Source organism: Brachyhypopomus gauderio, chromosome 3 (genome assembly GCF_052324685.1).
Source record: "Brachyhypopomus gauderio isolate BG-103 chromosome 3, BGAUD_0.2, whole genome shotgun sequence".
In the NCBI taxonomy this organism is placed as follows: domain Eukaryota; kingdom Metazoa; phylum Chordata; class Actinopteri; order Gymnotiformes; family Hypopomidae; genus Brachyhypopomus; species Brachyhypopomus gauderio.
The window spans coordinates 5,324,404-5,351,803 of record NC_135213.1 but is presented as its reverse complement, the minus strand read 5'-3'; the positions used below and the strand labels follow the sequence as shown (position 1 = coordinate 5,351,803).

At 38.9% G+C, this 27,400-nt stretch overlaps 1 long non-coding RNA gene and 2 pseudogenes across 5 annotated transcripts; 2 read left to right on the top strand and 1 right to left on the bottom strand.

The window, feature by feature from the left end:
• Positions 1-8,118: 8,118 nt before the first annotated feature.
• LOC143510081 (uncharacterized) lies at positions 8,119-20,652 on the bottom strand (annotated as a pseudogene). The gene is made up of 6 exons (XR_013129881.1): positions 20,403-20,652; positions 15,107-15,163; positions 13,098-13,146; positions 11,809-12,620; positions 9,817-9,888; positions 8,119-9,744 (listed from the first exon to the last, which is right to left on the bottom strand). The product of XR_013129881.1 is annotated as an uncharacterized LOC143510081 (transcript).
• Positions 8,661-9,704, top strand: LOC143510084 (toll-like receptor 4; annotated as a pseudogene).
• Positions 20,653-20,659: 7 nt separating the features above from the next.
• Positions 20,660-25,742, top strand: LOC143510085 (uncharacterized). 4 transcript variants are annotated; one of them, XR_013129888.1, is made up of 6 exons: positions 20,660-21,086; positions 21,260-21,362; positions 21,843-22,039; positions 22,385-23,117; positions 23,708-23,811; positions 23,946-25,742. It is a non-coding gene; the product is annotated as an uncharacterized LOC143510085 (long non-coding RNA). The 4 variants fall into 4 exon arrangements; XR_013129887.1 differs by having other exon boundaries at positions 22,385-23,375; XR_013129886.1 differs by having other exon boundaries at positions 22,385-23,811.
• The last annotated feature ends 1,658 nt before the right edge of the window (positions 25,743-27,400 follow it).

The window sequence follows — 27,400 nt, the reverse complement described above, 5'->3', positions numbered from 1 at the left end:
CTAGGTAACTAATTTGGCTTCTCAGCAAATCAGAGGTTGGTAAAAAAAATATTATTTTTGTTAATCTGTTTAGTAATAGCTTGTAGAATGCTTAGAAGTAAGTTTTGTATTGTTTTAGGATAAATTGGTGAATATTAGCTAGCTCAAAAAACGATGGGTCAAATATGACCCTCTGGGTGTATTGGTCCTTTGTAGATACAACATTGTGACAGTCTTGTATTTGGCTAAAGCCTTGAAATAAATGTATTTTTTATATGTTTTAGTAAGTTACCATGGTAGTACAGGGGCAGAGACTAAGAAAGTAAATACCTCTTTATTTTTAGGGAGTATGGCCGCTCCCTTTTCAAGACAGAAAGCAAAAGTTCACTGTAAAACTTACAGTGACATTAGAGCAACTTACAAAACTTACAAGTAATTAGAGCATCTTGAAGCTGATGTTAGTGACTTTGGCCCTGAATTTGACAGTGATAGCAATTCTGATGAGTTGTTTCAACCGCATGAAAGAGATGGTGGTGTATCTTCTTCTCAAGACAGTGACTTGTCCAACTCGTCCAGTGCTGGATGCACAACTTGCACGCTGTAAATTTCCCATCAGGACCCGTCGATGGTACATGATGCTCTTCTGGCATTTCTTGTCTGTTGCGGTAATCAATGCATGGCTTCTTTACCAGCATGACTGTAAGGCACACAGAGGTGTCAATTCCAGGTTCAGAAAGTAAACGTCCTCACCAAGATTTTGCTCAGGCTTCCTGGATTGTGTTGATTCCACTAATTCTACCTGGATTGCTAATTAGAAAATCTAGTAAGCTTGAGCAAAATCCTGGTGAGGACTTTTACTTTCTGAACCTGGAGTTGACACCTCTGCTGGCACAGGGAATCAGTGGATCAAACCATACTCAAACTTCACAAGTTTCAGGGTTTTGTAGCTCATTGCTTGGTTGAAGTTGGAACAGCAAGAGGACAGGGTAGGCCATCAACTCCTGGCCCATGTTCCCCGCCACCACCAAGATTTGTTTGAGTTTATCGGAATGCAGATGTTCGTTTTGACCAAATTGCCCATTGGCCTGTCAAAGAGGAAAATCGCTGTCGATGTGCTGTGTGCAAGGACCTCACAACTGAACTGTGAAAAATGTGCAGTTCCTCTCTGCATCAACAAAAAGAGAAATTGTTTCAAAGACTACCACAATGTATAGTATGTGTTCCTCTGCCAGCAGAGCATATTTTTGGATAAGCAAATACCCAAATCGTTTTTTCCAGGGCCTTGTGTTCCCGTTTCCATTGGCCAAAATGTATTTGTATATTTGAAATTCACTTCTAATGTGCAACAAATAATGCAAAAAAACATTATTAAATGTATTTGTGAGGTAGACTGATTATTTTCCTAAATTTAAAAATAGTTTGTATTGACAGTGTTTGTTATTGCAATTCATTGAATTGATAGGCCTAAATCCCAATGGGTCAAATTTGGCCCAGATTCTAAATTAGGGAATGAAGGGTTAAAACTGAAAAAGTGGATATTTTTGTGTTCAGGGAACTTATAGCAGTCATTTAATACATAGTTCATAATTTTTCAAAAAGGAAAAGGGTTCTTGGGTTAAAACAAACGTCCTGGGCTCTTAATGTATTTACATCCTGGTTAAAGAGCAACGACATTGCAGTCGATTTTAGTATTATCAACAAAATGAAATGAATCAGCTTTTACGACGTTTTTATGGATCCGTCAGAAACGTGAAGGGAGAGTTATATGGCATCAGCAGCTTCGTTGGTCTGAACAGAGCTGGACTGAACAGATACCTGAACGAACCTCCAATCAGTCGTGGATGATCAATAATTGTTGTACTTTATTTTTAATAAATACAACTTTATCAACAGTTGTTTTTGTGTATATTTACCGCTATAATATTTATTGGGTAAGGCTGTTCCAGTGTTGTGCAAGTCAGGGGCGGACTGGCATACATTGCTACCGGGGATTTCCCCAGTGGGCCGATGGGTTAGTGGGCCGGTGGGCCCCCGGTGGTTTAACTCATCCCGTGGAGGAGCCATTGCCGCGCACTGCGGCCCCGGCCCGTAGTCACGCTGCTGTTTAACGGTGTTATTACCTCCCCCGCTCCAGTCAGACTGTAACCTGCTCAGCGAGGCCGCGGACTGATCCTGTAAACACATGAACGAGTTGAACCGGGCCGCGGACTGGGCCAGCTGATGCGGGCTGACGGTATGCAGCGGAGATCAGAAAAAAAACAACTTGTCGCAGAAAATCCGGGCCGGACTACGAAAACATACAGCAGTTTAAATTGTAGATAACATGTTATTTTAAATGTACTGCTGTCGCCTCTGCAACGTCTAAGGCACCATGTACAAATGACCTTAACACGGTTAACACGGACGCAAGTGGCGGTCTTAAAGGTTCCAGAGCACTGCGCACTGTTTTTTTAAGCTATTGAAATTCTTAGATTAAAACTAACCACCAAATGGGTAAGAGGAAGAAATACCCACGTTAGAGTTGTAGGTTGTTCTTTAGGATGCACTTTGTGTAAAACAACTTGTTCGGTGGTCTTATGATGGACTATTTAAAAGCCACTATGTGGCTTTGTAATCATATTATTGCTGGAATTAATATTGTCCATATGACAATAAACGCATATACACTACGTGCCATGTATAGATTCATATACAGTATACACACACACACACACACACACACACACACACACATATATATATATGCAGGGGCGAACTGGGGAGAAAAAGTGGCCCGGGAGGTCCTGACAGACCACTATATATATATATATATATATATATATATATATATATATATATATATATATATATATATATATATATATATATATATTGTGTGTATACTGTATACGAATCTATACATGGCACGTGTTGTTGTCATTTGGACAATATTAATTCCAGCAATAATATGATTTAAAATTATTTTAAATTATCATTTAAAATAACATGTTATCTACAATTTAAACTGCTGTATGTTTTCGTAGTCCGGCCCGGATTTTCTGGGACAAGTTGGTTTTTTTTTTATTTTTTAACTCCGCTGCATACCGTCAGCCCGCATCAGCTGGCCCAGTCTGCGGCCCGGTCCGTGTTTACAGGCTCAGTCCGCGGCCGCGCAGGTTTGCCTGACTGGGACGGAGGAGGTAATAACACCGTTAAACAGCAGCGTGACTACGGGCCGGGGCCGCAGTGCGCGGCAGTGGCTCCTCCACGGGCTGAGTTAAACCACCGGCGGCCGGCGGCCCACCAACCCATCGGCCCACCGGGGAAATCCCCGGTAGCAATGTATGCCAATCCGCCCCTGTATATATGTATATACCTGTTGTCTGTTCCATTTGCACAAGAGCAGATGAAATTGATTCACAATCAGTGTTGCTTCCTATCTGAACACGAAGTGTGGATGACTTGGATTTACATTGTGTTGTTTAAGTGTTCCCTTTATTTTTTTATATATAGTGGGCCAGTCTGTCAGGAACTCCCGGGCCAATTTTCCTCCCCAGTCCGCCACTGCATCTCTATAGCTCACTCACAGATGAAGCACTGGATATCTAATTCATGAAAATCATGCACAGAAATGATAGTTGCTATAATTTTTTCAAATTTAATTGTCAAAACAGAACTTTAAAAATATACTTTCATTAACTCATCTGTGTAGTGAGAACACACACACACACACACACACACACACACACACACACACACACACACACACACACACACACACACACACTAGTGAACACTAGGGGGCTGTGAGCACACACTAGCCCAGAGCAGTGGGCAGTAGAGGTCTGCACTCCCGCGGTAATCCCGCTGGACCCGTCAGAATATCTTGCGGCGCGGGACAGAATTTAATTGTTATTGGCGGGAGCGGGAGTTTAATTAGTCCAGGCGATGCGGGAGCGGGACCACATATAGGCTACATGTAGAAAAATCCCGCAAATTAATAAATAGTCTAGAAAATTATAATAATAACAACAACGCAATGATTTCCATGCATAAGGAACATGACGAAAACAACTAATCATTCAGTAAGTAAGCAATAAACTAATTCAAAATATTGGCTAAGCAACTGATCACGTGAACATGAAGTGTGCGTCATTTTGATACCGAAATGGCAGAGACTGTAGACGGTCAACCAGGTGGAAAGTGTGTGGAAAATTCAACTAAAACAGGCGAATACACCACAATTAAACCAACTACAGGAAAGTCTGATGTATTCCATTGTAATTAATGGAGATGGAAATCGTCTACCATTTGCTTGTTGTGATAGATGTCAGAAAGTGTTGGTGTACGTCACCTGACGGCATGTGTTTGGACTGTGGTAAGAAATGGGACAGCGCGATCCATCAATATATTGCTGTTTTAATAAGTACATAAGAAATTTTAAAGTACTAGATTTAATTAATTCAATTCATATTAGGATTGCGGGCGGGGGGCGACAGAAATGTGTATGTGGAGGGCGGGTGCGGGATTAAAATAAGCGGGAGCGGTGTTAAAAAAGCAGTCCCGCGCAGACCTCTAGTGGGCAGCCCTAGTCCTGTCAGCTGGGGAGCTGTTGGTGTTAAGTACCTTGCACAACAGCACTTCAGTCATGGCCTAGCTGGGAATCGAACTTAAAAAAGTCAACCGATTACTTAATTCATTTTTTAAATTCATGGTAATATGAAAACATACATGAACTCATGCCTTGACTGTCTGATTAATTTACAGCAAGCCTCTGATGTGGTGTAAAATCTATCACTAAACATAGATACAACATCATGCAGCAGATTCAACATTAACAGCAAATGTGTGGGATGGAGCCATTCAAGGGTTTAAGAGATCCACATATAATCCATCTCATGACATGATGGTAAAATTCTCTGATGACACTCGGCAGACAAAAGAGGGTATGGACACAGGGGGACCAAAACGTGAATTTCTGACACTGTTAATGGATTCCATAAGGACACGCAGAGTCTTTGAAGACAGAGTATATATCTTGAATTCAATAGTCAAGGTAAAATTTTGTCATGTTAAAAAATATAAATGTATCATATTGCTGAAATATTGTCATCTTTAGCTGCAGAAGAATATGAATACTTCCATGTAGGAGTAATGATTGCAGTGTCCATAGTCCATGATGGCCCAGGGCCTCAGTGTATTTCCCCAGACCTTTTCCAATACCTCATTTGTAAAGTGAAGTGCATTGAAGCTCCTATAGAAGACATACCAGATGAAGAAGTTAGAAATTCTCTTCTTGAAGTAATGTATTTTAATTTCAAGTATTATTATAATGAAGCAGTTTTCAAGTACTCCAAAGCTACTTTATTCTGAGAGCTTCTCAGAAACTGAAGTTTATATTAGTCTTATTTACAACAATGACAGTAATAATTCCTACTGAGCTGAGTATGCACCTTGATTAAATAATCCATTAGAAATTGTAATATTATTAAATGCGGAGGACAAATTCCACTTTGTGAAAATCACAAATGGTTAATTGGCTCACTTTCACTAAAACAAGAAAGGGCAAAAAATGGCTGATCATGGATAGCAATTGCCACAGACTAATTGTCACGAATATCACATGGTTTGGTCCTGAACCATAATCATAAACTAATGGTGAAAGCAGCAAAGAAAAACTCCCTGGGTGGAATAAGGAAGTAACCTTTCAAGGACCAAGACTCAAGAGGGAGCCCACCTTTTTGGACGGTCCAACTTATAACCTGTCCAAGCTTCATCAAATTATATAGTATTTTGCATAATAGTAATATGCCATACTTTGAAATGATGGTTAAATCACACATTTATTGTACATTTTGAATCATTTTAAAATCAATGTATGCAATCTGACATAGTAAATTAATACAGGTAATGAGTGGGGGAAAGAGGAGCTTCTTAAAAAGGAAGTTACAGGTCTGTGACAGCCAGAAATCTTGCTTGTTTGTAGGTGACCAAATACTTATTTTCCACCATTATTTGCAAATAAATTCTTTGAAAGTCAGACAAAATGATTTTCTCAATTTTTTTTTTTAATTTTGTCTCACATAGTTGAGGTCTACCTATGATTGTCAATTACCAGCCTCATCTTTTTAAGTGGGAGAACTTGCACAATTGGTGACTGACTAAATACTTATTTTCCCCACTGTATATGTTAAGTATTTTTCTTCAAATATATAATTACAATGAATAGTCAATAAAAGTGTTCAACACCAGTTACCTGTCTTCTGATTCCACAACTGCCTCAGACTCCGAACTGCTATCAATGACAATTGGTGCTGTGACGCTGGAAGGAGGAGGCACAGTCGAACAATGCGACATGAAACGTTTAATGACAACAAACACACGTGTAAGCTCCGTGCGGAGGGCAAGCGTAAACAGACACACTCACACAGGCACGAAACTTTATACAAAGACGAGCACAAGACATTGCGCGAACGCACACTAAATTGGTGATTAACACACACCCTCGTGATCTCGAGACAAGGCACAGGTGCGGGAAAAAGGGGTTTGGGAGAAACACGGGAATAGACAGACAAACAGGCACAGGCAGCCACGATAACATTCTGGCTGCCTGCCACAGCGCTATTGGTGGCACGACCCCTCATGGGGACACCGGCGAGGCAGACGGAACAGGCGGCGGAGTCTCTCTGGTCCTCGGAGCCGCACTCCGAGTGCGCGTTGCAATGCTTGATTTTCCCATCGGCCGTGCGCCCGGTGGCCTCCCTCAGGGAGCTTCGGCCACCTTTTTGGACGCTCCCGGAGGCCGGACTCCGTGCCGCATGCTGACGGGTATCCACGGCGTCTCCAAGGGCGTGCAGAACCCCCACCTCGGACCTCTGGCTACGCCGAGACCCTCTCGCGCTCCCGGAGTTACCGGCGCTTCACCTCTTGACGTCTCCATCTCCTCCTCCGACTCGGAGACGCTCCGCCCCACGGACATCGGTTCCTCCGCGGCCGTGCAGCAGGAACGGTCCACGCTGGTCACCGTTGAGGGGGACCGAGGAACCTCCTTCCTGGAGTGAACAGTGTCCCCCGAACACCCAGAGGCGCTGTCCTCCTCCTCGCTCGGTTCTGAGTATACCGACGACGGGCTGCTGACCCTCTCCTCTTCTGACGTCTGGGAAGCTGCGGAAACGGAGGGGAAGCAGCTGGCCTCGCTCTCTTCCTCCAAATGAACAGGGGGGGGGGGGTGTGAGAGACTCTCATCCTCTCCGGACTCACCGCTCCCGAACTCATACTCGGGAGGGGTCAGGGCGAAGGCACCGACACCCATGAATGAGATCAACACAAACAATTTGGTGAAATTAAATGATACATTTATTTAAAACCAACTATTCTAAAACACAAACAGCATCAACAAGGATCAGTATATTTACAGTGAAGACTGGGTATCTAGTGTGTGTGTGTGTAAGTAAAAAAAAAAAAAGGGGGGGGGAGTAAATGTGTGCGTGTGCTTGTGTGCGAATGTGCGTGTGTGTTTGATAAGGTGGGAGTTGTAGTCTGTTCTCTTATGGAGAACAATGCAACTAATATGGCGCCGACTTTAAACAGTAGAGCAGCGCGGCTGTATGTTAATGAGCTCAGCTGGTTTATTCCAACATGGTCAGAACAAAGGGTAATGGAGCTGGCTTAATAACTAAAAATTAATGTGGTGTGTCTGAGCCTGGGGAACACTATATCAGTTGTCAATTTAATCAGATAAAGAAGAGAGGTTGTTGCATGCACAGCAAAGAGAACTTTGTATATACAAATCTTGATGAAGACTATCTAAACAAAAGTTGAACACAAAACAGAGAAGGTTTTAACTAAAACTTAGTTAAGTCTGCAGTTCAAATAACTATGCCATTTTATAATCTATGCCCAGTGGTTAGTAGTGATGGGACGAACGACACTGGTGCGTCAGCACTGTGCCGAGCGCACAAGAGTGAAACAAACTGTATCGCCATGTCGCAGGTTTGTTGAATGGAGTTTTGCTGTCACTTTTGGATTTTGTATTTTTGCCCTCATGGATCATGGATCGAACCAGGAAGTTTTCCACTGTCTGGAATGCATTTTCTTGTCATTGTTTGTCTTTTATTTTATATTATTTAACACTTTCATTAATGAAAATCCATACATATGTTCCACATTTTAGCTGAATTTTATTAGACAAATTTGCTACATTTTACAGTTAGTTTAACATTTACACAAGGTTTTAAGCACATTTTGGACTCTTCTAAAGAACATCTGAACTCAGCAAACAAATTGAGCAAATGAAGTTATAGAACAGGGGTCGGCAACCTTTGGCACGCGGAGGCATAATCAGTGGCATGCGACATCGAAATCACTCCTCAACGCTCTGCTAAGCGGAGGCGTTTATACTTGGCGATCGATCGCTATATAATATAATTGCAATATAATTGTGTTCATTTACACACCCCCCCTCAACAACTTACGTTCGCCACTCGGCACACTCATTGACTAGACATGTTAAAGTTGGCACTCCGTGTCTCAAAGGTTGCCGACCCCTGTTATAGAATGATGAGATCATATTTTAAGTAAACAAAAGTCGATTAAATATTTCACAAGTTGTGTTTTCAGGATGCTTTTCCAACTTATTTTCATTTTGAGATTTTTGTCTTTTCAAACAATTATCTAATCTGAAGAGGCTCCATATTGGCTAAGGTAGATTTACTTTAAAAGAATATTTCTCTCTAGAGTTGTTTCACAGCAAACTAAATTTAATCCACGCAGGTGATTTTGAGTGTTTGCTTTCCCTTCAATGTTTACTTTTACAAGACAACCAAATAAAAAATCTAGAGCCAGGAGCATTTAAAGGATTACAGAATCTGACCCACCTGGATCTGCAATCAAACAAGATCACTCAAACTTCAATTAGATCATCTGTCTTCTCAGGTCTCAAATCTGAAGTCACTGCTCTTAAACAACAATGACATATCATACTCAAACCAGAACAGACTCAGACAACCACCCTTTTTATTTTTTAAGTCTTTATATTGTTTAAAAAGTTTTAGCCAGGGTAACGAAGGAATGAGAAATATTCCTTCAAACTTTTTGCAAGGTCTGAAATCTTAAAAAATGTTCTTTGCTGGAAATCTCAATATTCACTCTATCCATCCTGACACCTTTACATATACACCAAACTTGTGGAGACTAGATCTCAGCAAGAACGAATTAAAGTCACTATCAGCAGAAATATTTATACCAATTACAAAAGTCAGTAGTCTCATGATGATTCAAGTAAGGATGCAAACACTGGACACACATTCTGGCAAACCTCAGCGAATTACAATGCTTGTGGATTAGAAGAAATTCAATAAGTGTTATTAATGAGACTGTGATTGAATCCCTTCCAAAATTATCCTATTTGGAAATACAAGTAAATGATTTTTCGTGTGAATGTGACAATACCTGATTCATTATCTGGACAATCACCAACAATGATACGCAAGTTGTAAATGTTGATCAGTTCACATGCAGCTACCCATCCAATCTCAGAGGTAGTCGACTCATAGATCTTGATATAAACTCCTGTACTGTTGATGGAGTTTTTATTATTCATCTCCATTCATCTCTTGGTTCTTCTGACCCTGATCAGTTCATTCCTCTATCACTTCCTCAGATGGCAGGTTGTTTAGGGAGAGCAGGGCTGGAGCAGGGACTTCCAGCCAGTGATGTTCCAGAGAGATCCAGGTGGCAAGTTTCCACCTGTTTGATGAAAAAAATGATGCCCTCATCCTGGTGTTCCTGGAAGATATTCCAACACATCAGTTATCTCCATACTACAGGATGAGAAGTCTAGTTAAGTAACACACATACCTCAGTTGGCCCAGATCACCACAGGACACCCAGAGCTTCTGGCACAAACTGAGAGCAGCTCTGGAACCCAATCTGGAAAGGACGTAATTCAGGGAAGAGATGTAAGTAGTGAAGACATCCAAGGTTTTCACTAAGGTTTTAACTTTCATAAAACTTCAATAATCTCATTCAAAATTATTTGTATGGTGCTTTTAACAACACGATTCATCATACATCTTCACAGAAATTTAAAGAATCCGAGTGAACTGCTAATGACCAACACACAAGCCAAGGTGACCATGTCAACTGATTCTTTATTGAGATCAAGAGAAAGAAACCTTGATAATGTAACGCTAGGCGCAGGGCGAAGGACAAGGCACGCACGAGTCCAGCGATTACGCACAAACTTCACTTTAATTGTAACACAGATGGCGCAGACAGCGCACGTAAAACATGTAAACATTAAGTGTTGGAGACTCAAACAAAGACGAGCACGGGACACTGCGCGAATGCACATTAAATAGACAGACCACATAATCCCCGAGTGATGACGAGAAGAGGCACAGGTGAGACTGATGAACACACTCGGACACAACCACACCCAGCTACATAGATGCAGACGTCTAGACGTAGACGACATAAACACACGCTCAAATGGGAGGGGACAGGGGCTGTACTGTAATGGTCACCAGCATGCTTTCTACCTTCCTGGTCTCTGTCCATAGGGGGCAACAGTGAGCCTTTGCACATCTCAAGTTGAGAAATACCTGCATTTCTCCTTGAGGAAAAAGCTAGAGCATGTACATCACTCTCCTAGCCTGTGCGTGGGTCAGTGGAATGATGCTCAGCATTTAAGTAAGGCTTCCTAGCTGCTGTAACTGACGCGTTGTCCCTGGTCTGGACATCATGCAGAGAATAAACAGGGCTGGAAATAGCAGGATTAGTTTTACTCTCGTTGTTACACAAGAGTAAGGGGGCAGAAGCTAGGGATGAGAAAGAGGGCTCTGCCGACACGTAGCAAATGGACACAGACGGGGCATCTGCTCTAGGAAGGTGATCCTCCACAGAGGCTTCACTTTGAGCTTCAGAAGTGGAACAGTCAGTAGTATCATATGGATACTCTGAGAAAGAGCTAGTTACATCTAACCTAAGATTATTCATGGGGATTGGAGCCAGGGCCTTAGGATGTACAACAGGTGTATCAACACCTGTGGAGTGCTGACTATGTTGGCTTTCCACAGTATCTAATGTAGAATGTCTAGGGGTGCCAGACCTAGTCGCAAGAAAGTCTTGAACTCTTACACGGGCAAGCTCACTCTTTTTTTGGAGGTGGGCAGTTTCTGTTAAGCCCATGTGATGTTCACTTTCGGTGAGCACATCATTCAGCGCATGAGTGGTCAGTTGAAGGTAGTGGCGAAGGCTTTCAACTTCAGAACTTAGCAGTGTCCTGTTTAAGAAGTCTATTTTTCCTTATGTACTTCTAGGGTAGCCTGCTGCTGACATAGAAGGAACATTTTAAAAACTAGACCTGGAACGGTAGGGGTCTCTTCAAAGGAGTCCTTTAGGTTTGTCAATATGCTTTCAACCTGGTTTAAGCATCTGAAGGAGCTGAACAACCAAAGATGGACAAGTATTCTGCTTTAGGAAAGCCATGGTTTGTCTAAGCATACCTATAGACTAGTTCAAAAGGGGGAAAAAAACAGTCAGCTTCAGTACAATCTGGCTTAGCTAATGTGCCAGGACATTATGTCTGGCAAGTGTGGGCAGGTAAAAGGGTAATACCTAGATAGACAAGTCAAATTGAAACTTGTTGTGCAAAAGGTGATTATGGTACCTGGAACTAAACACTAGCACACTGGATAAAAGACTGCAACAGTGAAGTCTGATAACTGTGCTAAATAATTATCCCAATACTTCTGCAGTACAGGGGAAATCAGTAGGATGCCACACAAGTTAAAGCAACTGAGTTACTGTTGAAATAATCAGAGATTAAAAGTTGGTTTAGCATGGTACCTATAGCAGGTTAATTTGGAGGGGTTCATTCTCCAGAGCACACTCCTGTGTGAATGCGCTGGTGCCATTGAAGATGACTCTGTTGAGTAAAACTCTTCCCACACTCTGAGCAGTGATATGGCTTCTTCTCGTGTGAATGCGCTGGTGCAGTTGAAGATTACGCTGTTCAGTAAAACTCTTCCCACACTCCGAGCAGTGATATGGCTTCTCTCCTGTGTGAATGCGCTGGTGACGTTGAAGAGGACTCTGTTGAGTAAAACTCTTCCCACACTCCGAGCAGTGATACGGCCTCTCTCCTGTGTGAATGCGCTGGTGATTTTTGAGACTACTCTGTTGATTAAAACTCTTCCCACACTCTGAGCAGTGATATGGCCTCTCTCCTGTGTGAATGCGCTGGTGCAGTTGAAGATTACTTTGTTGAGTAAAACTCTTCCCACACTCCGAGCAGTGATATGGCTTCTCTCCTGTGTGAATGTGCTGGTGTTTTTTGAGACTAGTCTGTGTACTAAAACTCTTCCAACACACTGAGCAGTGATATGGCTTCTCTCCTGTGTGAATGCGATGGTGTTGTTTGAGATGACCCTGTTCAGTAAAACTCTTCCCACACTCTGAGCAGTGATATGGCTTCTCTCCTGTGTGAATGCGATGGTGTTTCTTGAGATGACTGTGGTTAGTAAAACTCTTTCCACAATCTAAGCAGTGGTACCTTTTCTCCTTTTCCATGTTTACTGCTTCCAGCAGTCTGACATACTCCTCATAGATCAATGTGTTTATGTAGTTTGTGTGTTTAGGAAAGTGGACAGCATTAATTCCTAGAGGAAAAAGACATAGCAAATTCATTGTTAGATGAAGATGAAACAATCATGACAAAGAACTGTTTGGGCTCTGCATAATGCTAAAGACAATCATTCTAAAACATGGGTTAAAGCAAGAAATGTTCATTTGACTGAATTTTTCCTGGCAAAAGACAATGCCATCAATTACTGAAAATGTGGTGTAGTTGGGACACAGCCTCTTTTGCCTAATTCTACACAATACACACATTTATAAAGTATATTAATCTAAACAGCCTGTGTAAGGAGAGGAGAGAATCTATGAAGAGACAAAATGCAACACCTGAGCAATAAATGTACACAAATATTTATATAATGGAGTTATCCGGGGGTTCCTCCAGAAAATTATTTAAAGATCAAGTCAAATTTAGTGAATCCTGGTGAGTTTTAAAAAGGTATGAAGCTCTCTTGGTTTTATCAGATTCACTATCGCAAAAACATAAGCAGTTAGATTACCTGCTTTAAGTAGGTAAATGGCAATTTAAATCACACCACTGGATAGAGCCTTTAAATACAAACAGAACAACACCATCCATGTTAAAATTGGTTATAAATAAGAAAGTTAAGACATTTTAAATGGAAGAAAAATGCGCCTTTTTTCTCCAGCTGTATTAAAGCTAAATGAAGAAAAGTCTGTGATCGGTGGAGAGATTCTTCAATATAAATAACCATAACTTCTATATTTCACTACAAATTCAAATAAAATTAGAAATGTAGTCAATTTATAGTATGGAAATGACATTATAATATTTAAAATGAATGAATGAATATTTAATGATTAATCTGTACATTAATTAATAAATAAGTCAGGTAATCACTATGGTGAAAATAAATAAAAAACTAAATTTCTATTGATATTCTGAGAAAATGCTGTAACCTAAAGATTTTGTTAACACAGACACAAAATGTTAAAAACAGGCATGTGGGCATGATTAATTCAATAATAATTTAAGTCAATCAAATGACACCGCCGTCATCCATCCAGCGCTGATGAGCACCAGTGAGAGGATCACATTTCAGCCTCAAAACAGACAGCGTGTGGTTTATTATTATGATTTGACAGATTTTTCACCCAAAAAATTCAAATGACGGAAATCCGTCATGGTGACGGAGACCTTTAACCCATGTTCAAAATCAGGAGACAGCGCTAGGCTTCATTACTTCACTAAAATGAAAACACTTGTCTATGTTATGATTACGTGTCTCTCTCTGGTTCAGTGCCACTCTATATGCCAGTCTATAGGGACTTTTATTTTGTAGGGCTCATCAACTTTATTTTCAAAGTTGTTCTTTTCCTTCCTTTCTCCCTCATGGTGCTGCAGAGCTGCTTTGGTCTGTTGAAGCTCCTTATGAGTTCCAGCAGTGTGATTTGATCTTTTAAATTATTGTTCATCAGAGAATTAATCTATGGGCAGCACCAACATATCACAAATTCACCTGTGCACACGATTACTCAATGTGCCATGTTTCCAGGTAGATTGAAGGTAAGAATTATGTTGGCCTCTTTAGAAAGCACTCCTGCTAAAAGTGTGCAAAGTCACATGATCCACAAAGGACATTTTTGGTATGTATGTATTTGTAAGTGTAGTGTGATGTAATAGAAAGTTGCTGTGCATTTGCTCACATATGAATTTACAAATACAAAATGCAATAGTTGTAAGTCATGGTTTTCATTTGAAAATTGTGTGATGTTTGCTTGCAAATAGTATATTTGCGGAATATGTTGTGTATGTATGTTGTGTGAGATTTGGCACTATTATACGCCATAGCAGAGTTATTTTCCTGTTCAGAAGGGTCTATAACTCTGTCTATGTGGGTATAATGAGATTGGGAGATACTGTGTTAATATTGTGTTAAAGGATGTATAACCCAGCCTGTGTGTGTAAAATGAGATTGGGAGATACTGTGTTAATATTGTGTTAAAGGATATATAACCCAGCCTGTGTGTGTAATGAGATTGGGAGATACTGTGTTAATACTGTGTTAAAGGATGTATAACCCAGCCTGTGTGTGTAATGAGATTGGGAGCCTGTTCAAAGACCTAAAAACAAACAAGGCTGCATTATGTATTCAAATCCAAAAGGTACAATTGGGCCTACAGGCTACCTGTAGGCCGTGTGTGTGCTTTAAACTAGGGGTGTATTCAACTAAGGATTTTTTGTTAATGCGCAAACATCATTTTTTATTATTTATTAACAGAAATTAGGATGATTTTATTTGACAAAAGGCTATATATAACAAAAACAAAGACATTTCATGTAACAACTAATGCTTAGCTGCATTCTTGGGCACCCCCATGGAGTTAGAATGGTACATTCGACTATGACGTTCAAAGTCGACTAGGGGGTATAGTCGACTATAGTCGAATCAGCGACTATTGCAGCTCACCCCTACTTTAAACTGTTGCTTATTTATATGGATTTTACTGAGAAATTCATCAGTCGCATTTTTAAAATATAACTCACCGCTTCAGAAGATCTCAAATGTCTCACAGTTAAGACAACTTCAACATTTCTGTTGGACTGAAAATGATAATAAAATAATTTTAAAATTCCACACTTCACAATCATTAAAATTGACATAAAAAGTAAAATATGCACATAAAAAACAGGTAAAGAAAAACATGCACATGTGGTGTAAATCGAACACATCTACTTTATTCAAACTGTTCCTCAACATAGATCTCCGTGCCATTTCTTATTAAATGCCATGTCAGTTTTACAGCGTATCTGTTGTTCCACAGAATGTGTCAACACCTGTGCAAGTTCAAAGAATATGTTTTAAGTTGAAAACAGGTCGTCAGCATCTGTGAGACGAAGGCGGAGTACAAGTGCAAAACAGTAGAAAGGTCAAATCAAGTTCACGGGGGGGGGGGGCAGAGTGACTGACATGTAATCTATTTTGAGAAACACGCAGACAAGTTTTCAGACATTGGGAGATTCAATCACACATCAGAAAGGGTGGGGGCGATACTCCCCCTTCTACTATAAAGAAGAGGTGAAAACAGTCTGTTTTCAGACCTACACACAAAACCATACGAATACCACAGAGTAGAGTAGTTTATGCTTTTGTTGTGTACTCTCCAGAGATCTCTGTATTTTTAACTTGGTTGTAATAAAAGGTTAAAACAGGGTTCATACACTTTTTTGACAATTAATTTCCATGACTTTGAGGGAAATTTTAATGACTATACATTCTCTAAACATATGTGTAGACATGAAAAATAAGAAAAAATACAGGCCAAAATTCCACAGTATATCATAAATTAATGACAAGCCACGTGGTTTAATTGAAAAAATAAACATTTACCGTATTTTCAATATCAATATAAACCGGAGTTACGACCAACTTTTTTTTTATTTCGCGTGGTGCGCGGAGGAGCAGTGGCAACACTGTGGGGTGTAGTGGAGTGGTGTGGAGTGTAGTGGTGTGTTGTGTACGATAAGCTGAGGCAGCACAGCCTCGACCGCAGTCCATCTCGGCAACGCGATCGCTCTTTCTCGCGTTGTACGCACGAGAACATTGTTAGTTTTTTTCTATACTGTATTTACGATTAAAGCGTATCTAAATCTAGGGTCGCGCTTAACGACGGACTTTTCAGTCTCTAACCCCATCATTAACCGATTGGTTAACCACACAGTGCACATTTTGCACGCCCCGTGTCCTTGTCTTTCTCAAGCCACAGCTTGTATTTGTCCAACTGAAGCAGCCATTGTTTAATCGGCATTTACCAGCATTACGTGATTTACATCAAAGTACAATCTACAGCTCCGCTTGGAGTCCGCCGCTAACGCAGTGAACTAACGTGTGAAGTTACTTATTCAGTTCTTTTGATTGTTATCCATCATCCTCCCAGACTACATGCAGATTTTCTTGAAGATTTTGAAGAAATGCTTTCAAGGATTTTAATTGATTTTGATTATGTTTTAATTGCTGGGGATTTTAATATTCACATGGATATATCCACAAATCCAATCACTTCAGAATTCATGAGGATGCTTAACTCTTTTGATCTCATACAGCATGTATCAGGCCCAACTCATAAGCATGGCCACATTTTAGATTTGGTCATTTCTAAACGTATAGAGGTTAATAATACTGAAATTACTGATGTTGCAATCTCTGACCATTTTGGTGTATTTTTCAACATGTCATTATCTACTAGAACACTCAGTGAAAAGCGTACAATAACCAAGCGTTATCTCAGTGCTGGCAGTGCCGTGGCCTTCACAGACATGATACAGTCCCTCCCTCCCCTCTCAGAAAATGGGAATGAGCTAGTTGAAACATTCACACACAGAGTTAGGAACTGTATTGATGCTGTGGCACCAAAGGTAACTAAAATAATCTCTGGTAAAATTAAGATGCCCTGGAGAAACACTCCATCTATTGTAAAATTTAGGCAAGATTGTAGGCAGGCTGAGAGACGTTGGCGAAAGTCAAAATTGCAAGTACATTTTGATATTTATAAAACAACATTGCAGAATTACAACAGTGAAGTGAAATCAACAAGGAAAAACTATTTCTCTACCTTAATCAATTCATCCAATAATAACTCAGCTGTCTTGTTCAGAAGCATAGATCAGCTAGTAAACCCCACCTCCTGTGGCTTCCCTGAGACTGTTTCAGTTGAAAAATGTGAGGAGTTTGCTATATTTTTTAGGGACAAGATTACTAGTATAAGGCAGAACATAGCAACAAGCACTAATAGACCATCAACCCTTATATCAGTTACTCAGCTTAACTTTAATATGTCTTATTTCCAAGAAGTTGACATGGTAACACTACTTGATGTGATTTCATCACTAAAATCCTCTACTTGTGAACTGGACCCTTTACCAACAAGCTTTTTCAAGCAGGTTCTGAGCTCATTAGCAAATGAAGTTCTAACGATTGTTAATCAGTCTCTGCAATTGGGTGAATTCCCTAAAATTTTTAAAACTGCAATGGTTAAACCACTATTAAAGAACAGAAATCTTGATCCCACAATTCTTAATAATTATCGACCTATATCTAACCTTTCCTTTCTTAGCAAAATCATTGAAAAAGTAGTGTCAATTCAGTTGAATGACTATGTCAAAGTAAATCAAATAAATGACACTTTTCAATCTGGTTTCAGAGCTCTCCACAGCACTGAAACAGCCCTAGTTAAGGTAGTAAATGACTTGAGATTGAATAAGGATGCAGGCAAACTCTCAGTCCTTTTTCTGCTAGATTTAAGCGCCGCTTTTGACACCGTTGATCATGAAATACTTCTTGATCGACTACAGAGCTGGGTAGGCCTTAGTGGCTTAGTCTTAGACTGGTTTAGATCGTACCTAACTGGGCGTGATTACTATGTAGCATTAGGTACCTCTTCCTCCAGACGTCAAAAAATAACTTGTGGCGTCCCCCAAGGATCAATTCTTGGGCCGTTACTATTCAACCTATATATGCTTCCGTTACCACACATCATTAATAAACATGGTATTAGTTATCATCAATATGCAGATGACACTCAACTTTATATTTCGCTAGAACCTAAAGCCCTAAAATCAATTTGCTCACTGTTTGACTGCATAGATGATATACAGACATGGATGTCTGACAATTTTCTGCAGTTAAATAAACAGAAGACAGAGGTTCTTGTTCTTGGCAGTGATTCACAAAGGAATGATGTCCAAACTTATTTAAGTCAAATGAATCTGAAAGCCAGACAATGTGTTAAGAACCTGGGCGTCACCTTTGATAATGAGCTCAGCTTCAAATCACACATCATGACTACATGCAAGACAGCTTACTTTCATCTTCGAAACATCGCTAAGGTCCGAGATATGCTCTCTCCTGCTGACAGTGAAAAACTTGTCCATGCATTTATCACATCAAGGCTAGATTATTGTAACGCTGTTCTATCTGCTCTTCCAAAGAGCTCTATTTCGCACCTACAGCGAGTTCAGAACGCGGCTGCAAGGGTTCTGACCCGCAGGAGAAAGAGAGATCATATTACACCTGCACTCCACTCACTGCACTGGTTACCTGTCAGCTTTAGAATAGATTTTAAGGTTCTAGTCATGGTTTTTAAATGTCTTCATGGTCTTGCCCCTCTTTACCTAAGTGAAATGATGGTTAGATATGTTCCAGTCAGGTCTCTCAGGTCTTCAAACAGTAATCTACTGGTGATTCCTAAAAGCCGATTAAAGATTGGCGAGGGTGCTTTTAGCCACTATGGCCCAAAGCTCTGGAATTCTCTTCCTGAAGAGCTCAGAGGCATTTCATCCCTGCATAGTTTTAAGAGCAGTCTCAAAACATTCCTGTTTAGATCCGCTTTTAGTTAAGAAACTCTGTCTTAATAGTTTTATCTTATTTACTTTACTTTTTATTATCTTACTTCACTTTTTACTTTTTATGTTATTTTAATATTTTTATCTTTAATTTCTTTTAACATTTTCTTTTTGTCTTTGTCTTATATCCTTTTAATGTTTCTTTTATTTATACTGTAAAGCACTTTGAGTTACATGTATGTATGAAAGGTGCTATACAAATAAAGATTATTATTATTATTATTATTATTAGTGGTCCGCACAATGAAAGAAAATGGCTATATTATATATATTTTTTTTTTCTTCCGGTTATCGGAACGACATACATTTATTGTGTCAAGCAAATTTCCAAAACATTTGAGTATTTTTTATTTTTCCAAAACTTATCCAGGCCTGGAAATTGCTATTTTCAAATTCCATGACTTTTCCAGGTTTTTCATGACCGTACGAACCCTGTTAAAACGAACATGCTGCGATAGGGAGGAGACCAAATCGCAACATAAGCTTTTATATTTGTAAAGCTGGGCGTACACTGTACGATATTTTAAATCGTGTACTCAGCTCCAGCTCAAACTGTACGACTAAATCGCAGGGTTTAAAAGTTCACAGCTCACGATTCATATACTCACACTATACGACCCGACGCTCTCATGCGATCTCACGAGGAGCGATTTGAATTTCAAACATGTTTGATATTCTTGCGACGCTGCGATTTCTGATCGGGAGTTGGTCGTGAGGTGTGAATCGCTCCTCGTTTACCTGAAACTATACGATGCACGACACGCGATTGAGCAGAAACTCGGCCCGATCGAAAAATAGTCGCACGAGTGAAAAATCGGCTGAAAATGGGCCAAAAATCGCACAGTGTACGCCCAGCTTAACAGGAACCACTGATCTACTAAACAAAAGAACCAAACAGAATAATATTCGTATAGTAGCAAATAAGTAGCTACGTTATCTGGCTGGGTTAGTTAGCGCTACAACATCCATTATAAAAACAGTTTAACACGTAGAATTTTCCACTGGGCGTACACTGTACGATATTTTAAATCGTGTACTCAGCTCCAGCTCAAACTGTACGACTAAATCGGCTCGTGTCGAGAGTCGGCTCGTGGAACTGCTTCAACAGTGCGATACTCTCACGAGGAGCGATTTGAATCTCAAACATGTTTGATATTCTTGCGACGCTGCGATTTCTGATCGGGAGTTGGTCGTGAGGTGTGAATCGCTCCTCGTTTACCTGTGTAAACTATACGATGCACGACACGCGATTGAGCCGAAACTCGGCCCGATCGCAAAAATAGTAGCACGAGTGAAAAATCGGCTGAAAATGGGCCAAAAATTGCAGTGTACGCCCAGCTGACACGAGATTCAACCGTGAGGTAACAGGACGAACAAAATAGTGTGGTTAAGATTTGGTTAAAAGGTGTTAGTGGTACGTATTACTAAGTTAAGTACTTACAGGTCAACCAGTAGCCCAACACTTCCAAACAGGAGACAATAGGCGCAAATCCACTAAACGTCCGATGCTGATATTGAGAATAAGGAAACCTGTGGTCTGTAATGTAGGTAGAGGTGGGCGGATCGATACCAACGCTGGTACTGATTTTGAGCAATGCTCGTGTAAAAAAGATTAATACTCAATCTTTTTAACTTTCCAGCACGCACCGACTGCTGCGTACGTGGATTCATCAAAGTCTCTTCTCTGTCTGTAAGAGCAGCGTTGCCAACTCCTCAGTAAGGAAAATCGCGATTGGCTGTCCTATAAGTCACAAAATGGAGTCATCGCCTAATTTGCATAATATAAGATGTAAAAGAATAACGTTGTGGGAGAGAAAAATGAGTAAAATACCCTAAATATGTTTTGAGTGACTGACTGAGACTGTGTGAGTTAAATAGTGATTTATTTTGTATTACACTGAAGACGCATTTGTATTTACCACAAAAAGTCGGTAGAGTTGTCGCTAATCTACGGTGGCCATGAAAGCCCATCGCGTTGCAAAAGCAAAACGCGCTGCAAGTACGAAAAGCAAATGCATAAAAATGACGACGCGTACGCTGCAAATTCAGAAATGCTCCAAAACCAGCCACAACAACAAAACGGAAATGTTTCTGGGGGAACTATTAAAAAGCAGCGATGTGAAAAGTAAGTGATTACTCCGATATCATCACGGGTAAGCTATAGCTATATGACACAGAATGAATAACTAGTTTATTCGTGCTCTCCATTCTTACTTGTGTATTTTTGCTTTGATGTACATAGCGCAACATTTAAAAGCCTGATAAAAATCCTATTTTTTTTTATTTTTGTCTACCTAGGTCATGTTTTGTCCATTTTGTGGAATCCTTTTGAGTTGTATTGCCTCATTTTGTGCTTCTTGTGGTGGAAATATTCAGGTTTTAAGAACCTTTCAAGAAACTGGTAGGTTTTCTCCTGAATACTACTTATTAATATTGCATGTTTTGTTTTGACATTAAAAAAATATCATAGCAGTCTTATCTGAAATTTATATTAGAATTTACATTTTTGGTGATAGAATATTCAACCTATTTCCAAGATTATAATTAAAAAGTACAAATAAGAACTAACAGGTGACGCTTATACCAAATTAGAACATGTTCTTTGTCCATTTGACATGTAAAATAGTATAAAGTGTAGCATTACATTTTGCAATGTTATGCTGCTGCGATAACTGCCTGGTGTATTAATTGAATCCAATGATGTATAAAATTTACAATAGTTAGATTCAATTAATGACTAATTAATAATGTTGATATTGATCTCACCAATTGTTCCATATGGTGTGGCTATCAGTGGCTGTATCAATGGTTTTTTCAAGGAACGTTATGTGGCTCAAGTGTGGAAGCTCTAACAATGATCATTGCTCAAAATTCTATGTAGTGTTTATCAGAGTTTGGAGTACTTCCAATGCGCCTCCACACAGATTGTGGAACAGAGAATGGAGTCATGGCTGCCATTCACTGTACATTAAGATCCAGCCATGTGGATGAATTTGCAGGAGCTCAAAGTCATATGTATGGATCCTCAGTTTCAAATCAACGCATTGAAAGCTGGTGGTCACACATAAGAAAACACAGGTAAGCCAAAATGGTATAATATTCAGTTCAACAGACTGTACTTGACATTGTTGACGTTTGCTGCTAATTGTGTCACCTGAACTTTGCATTATTATAACAAAAAACTGTGCGAATTAATCATGTTATTTGTAGGTGCTCTTTTATGACATTTTATTCACTCGATTACTTAAATATTTTTGCTAGACATGGATTAAAAACATATGGGTCCAATCTTTTTCATAACATATTCACCTCAATGTGCCCATGTCATGATGAGTTATAAATGTCTTGCTTAAGATGTTAACTGAACACATTTCCAATTCTATTGTACAAAATCTAATGGAATTTCATCATTTTTATCTCTAGGACTCAATTTTGGATGGATCTTTTCAGTGATTTAAAAGAGAGTCATCTATTCAATGGCAGCTATGAACACGTGTTTGCTACAATACACTTTTTTGGATGTCCTGCAAAAATAACTCGATGAATACAAAGTTCTGGAACACTCACACTGCAGTCTTAGTTTTGCAGTTCTCTCCAACACAAATCAACATATTTACAAGTGCATTTAGCAATTCCATAAAAAAGATTAATGAATATGATCAAAAATGAAAATAAATAAAATTTTATATACACCTCTACATTTCTCAATTCCATAAAATAAAGATAAAAAACCAGACGCTTTAATATTAATTGTATATACAATTTTCAAAAATGAAAAGCATCCTATTGTCGAACACAGTCAAAACAAATGGAGGCATGTATTCACGTATAGATACAGAGAACAATAAGATATATTTTTAAAATGTGAACAATTAAAGCCTAAAGTGAACCTTGGTTTTCCTTAGAGTTTGCCTTTACAGAAGACAAAATCCAGGGGACTTCTGCATTCCATAGTTCATGGCTTCTTGAAAATCCTCATAGCTTTGTGAGATTGGGATTTTGATGGTATTTGCACAGGTACTTGCCTAAGGAAAACGTGAGCTCCAATCAAATGTTAGCTGTGGCTGTATTGCTGCAGGTGGAATTTCCTTTAACCCTGTTCCAAACATCAGCACATCCTGAAGGGAAAGGCAACCTTCAAAATCACTCATTTATGGTGGGTGTCTTGCAGTGTTCTCTGGAAGTTATTTCCACCTTAGACCATGTCACCTATTCACTCCAAGCAAGGAACAAAACTGCCAGACAGTTCCTCAAATAATAAAATTATGGATCTCTGTCCATTTCTTTGGAGACCTTTCATATGCAACAGTCTAATATTCAATACCTTCTGCATATAGCAGGAAATCTCTCCAGTAGCCAAGGACTCTTGTCTCCTCTAGTCACTTGGTGCTTCCAGGAACACTGAGCTTCACCAGTGAGTTTTCTACAGCATCTGCAGTCAGCTTGGTCCCAGAATAACACATGAAAGGCTTGAAGAGTGATGGATGCTGTTCTAGGGCATTGATTACATCAAGTGTTGCTAGTCCCTCCTTAAATCTAGAAAAAAAGATTACTTATGTTAGTATAATTTGGTTTATAGATAGACAATTGACACTATGGTTTTGTATTTACTAATTTCATCAGTATTCTTTTGACAACCAGACCTGAATGTTGGATAAATGTTTTGAAGTGTCTTTTGAAAGTGTTTTTTAAGTTTTTTAGTGCTTTGAAGTTACTGTACAATAAACACCTCTTACTTATACACAGGTGTGTACTTGGCATAAACGGAATATAGAGAAAATAAAATACTTCCAACTTGACTGTAACGCTGTACATACCACAAGGAAAACTCAGCTAAGCACATCAAAGTTGTACGTATCATACCTATGTCACACATTGTATATACACATAACTCAAAATACACATACCTCTGAATGGAGAAATGGTTGCTGTAGATGAAACATCACTGAATGTAATCATGGATGACTCTCTCCTTGTGTTCCAGTGTCTTCATGAAGTGGAAGCGTCCTGCTGTCTGTAGCAGGCTGGAGTGTTTATCTATGCATCTCTTTAGCTCACTCACAGATGAAGCACTGGATATCTAATTCATGAAGATCATGCACAGAAATGATAGTTGCTATAAATTTTTCAAATTTCATTGTCAAAACAGAACTTTAAAAATATACTTTCATTAACGCATCTGTGTAGTGACAACACACACACACACACACACACACACACACACACACACACACACACACACACACACACACTTACTAGTGAACACTAGGGGGCTGTGAGCACACACTAGCCCAGAGCAGTGCATGGGCAGCCCTAGTCCTGTCAGCTGGGGAGCTGTTGGGGTTAAGTACCTTGCACAACAGCACTTCAGTCATGGCCTAGCTGGGAATCGAACTTAAAAAAAAGTCAACCAATTACTTAGTTCATTTTTAAAATTCATGTTAATATGAAAACATGCATGAACTCATGCCTTGACTGTCTGATTAATTTACAGCAAGCCTCTGATGTGGTGTAAAATCTATCACTAAACAAAGATACAACATCATGCAGCAGATTCAACATTAACAGAACAAATGTGTGGGATGGAGCCATTCAAGGGTTTAAGAGATCCACATATAATCCATCTCATGACATGATGGTAAAATTCTCTGATGACACTGGGCAGACAGAAGAGGGTATAGGCACAGGGGGACCTAAACGTGAATTTCTGACACTGTTAATGGATTCCATGAGGACACGCAGAGTCTTTGAAGACAGAGGCTCTACAAAATATCTTGAATTCAATAGTCAAGGTAAAATTTAGCCGATTACATACACATAGTAGTCATGTTACAAAATATAAATGTATCATATTGCTGAAATATTGTCATCTTTAGTTGCAGAAAAAGATGAATACTTCCATGTAGAAGTAATGATTGCAGTGTCCATAGTGGTCCAGGACCTGTGTCTTTCCCCAGATCTTTTCCAATACCTCATTGGTAAAGTGAAATGCATTGACGCTCCTATTGAAGACATACCAGATGAAGAAGTTAGAACTTCTCTTCTTGAGAAAATGTATTGTAATTTCAAGTATATAATGAAGCAATTTTCAAGTACTCCAAAGCTGTTTAAAGCTTTATTCTTAAAGCTTCTCAGAAACTGAAGTTTATATTAGTCTTATTTACAACAATGACATTAACAATTCCTACTGAGCTGAGTATGAAGCTTGATTAAATAATCCATTAGAAATTGTAATTCTTCTTGTAAGATTATTAAATGTGGAGGACAAATTCCACTTTGTGAAAATCACAAATGGTTAATTGGCTCACTTTCACTAAAATAAGAAAGGGCAAAAAATGGCTGATCATGGATAGCAATTGCCACAGACTAATTGTCACGAATATCACACGGTTTGGTCCTGAACCATAATCATAAACTAATGGTGAAAGCAGCAAAGAAAAACTCCCTGGTTGGAATAAGGAAGTAACCTTGCAAGGACCAAGACTCAGGAGGGAGCCCACCTTTTTGGATGGTCCAACTTATAACCTGTCCAAGCTTCATCAAATTATATAGTATTTTGCATAATAGTAATATGCCAAACTTTAAAATTATGGTTAAATCACACATTTCATGTACATTTTGAATCATTTAAAAAACAATGAATGCAATCTGACATAGTAAAAAATTAAGCCAGTAGTGCACATACGTTAGTTCCTTGTTAGTACATGTACTGTATATATGTAAAGTATTTTTCTTCAAAGATATAATTACAATGAATAGTCATTAAAAGTGTTCAACACCAGTTACCTGTCTTCTGATTCCACAACTGCCTCAGACTCCGAACTGCTATCAATGACAATTGGTGCATAGATACTGGTATACTCACTGTGAAGAGGAAAACAAATGTGCTTGATATTTGAGTACAATTAACTAGATTAAATGAATTAGCAATAACTACATTTGATTTAAAAATGAACAAATATATTTAAACATACTTATAGAAGCTGTGTAGATTGAGCTGCTCTGGACGGTCCATTTCTTGTGTTCTAGCAGTATTCTGTGGTACAGAAAGCAATTTGTATTACAACAAACTATATAAATTATCTGTGATGGGGCATCTATGAAAGAATATTACATACTTCTTGGCCTGAAGACTGAGAGGTTGTAGTTGATCTGAAAATAAAAAGTTTATTTTGGAAAAAAAGTATCAAGACGTTGTGGTACAAAGAAGCATGGTACAAAATAATGAACAAATCATTTGGACATTCACGACCCATTAATATGCCAAATACTTAACTAAAGTGATATTGTTTGTTGTTTACTGTACCCATCTCCACTCTTTGTGGTACTACCTTCAGGATCTGTCCAAAGTTGTAAAGTAAAAACCACCAGAATACAGAAAATTGTGTATATGTTCATTATACTGGTGTAGTGGTTTCATCTACTAATCCTTTAAAGTAGATATGTGTTTTACCTTAATTATTATTAATCAGTCTCATTAATTTTGAATCAGTCTCATATTCGAATTATACCAGAACCACAACTTTAGTTATCAACTAAAGGTAATTAATGGTTTGGTATCTGAAGGATTTAACTGTTTTGGCAACAACCATTTTTGAATGACATCAACACAAACAATTTGGTGAAATTAAATGATACATTTATTTAAAACCAACTATTCTAAAACACAAACAGCATCAACAAGGATCAGTATATTTACAGTGAAGACTGGGTATCTAGTGTGTGTGTGTGTGTGTGTGTGTTTAAAAAAGGGGGGAGAGATTAAATGTGTGTGTGCTTGTGTGCGCATGCGCGTGTGTTTGAGGAGTTGTAATCTCAGTTCTTCTATGGAGAACAAAATTACACCTCTTTATTGCACAGTTCCATTTTTTAAACTTAGCTGCAAAAATATTCATACTTTAAACTACAATTTTCCAGAAATAAATATTCTGTGAAAAAGTCAGAAGTAGAACTCCATGTTCAAATAAAAAGCAGAGGTGGAAAGAGTACTGAAAAATTGTAATTGAATAAAAGTATCTTTACTTTGCCTAAAATCTACTCAGAGTAAAAGTAAAATTACCCATCTCAAAATTTACTCGAGTAAAAGTACAAAATTACTTCATTTAAAATGTAATTTGAGTAAAAGTTACTTAGTTACTTTCAGTTATTTAATGCATGGATGAATCATGAACCAAATTCAGCACAAGTTGTTTTAATCGATTTCAAAGTGTATTTAAGTGCACATCCACACTTGCAAAAAGATCAGCTGGGCTCAGGAACATACTTCCTCACAGCACAAGGACAGTCACAACCTGTACCATAAAGTGCAAACAATTTTCAGTCCTATTGTCCAACGGACAACACTATGATAAGAATAAAGTAATTTAAATGACAAATTATTCAAAAAAAACAAAATGCACACAAAATTAAGTGCCCACAAGATGCCACAAATCAAACTAA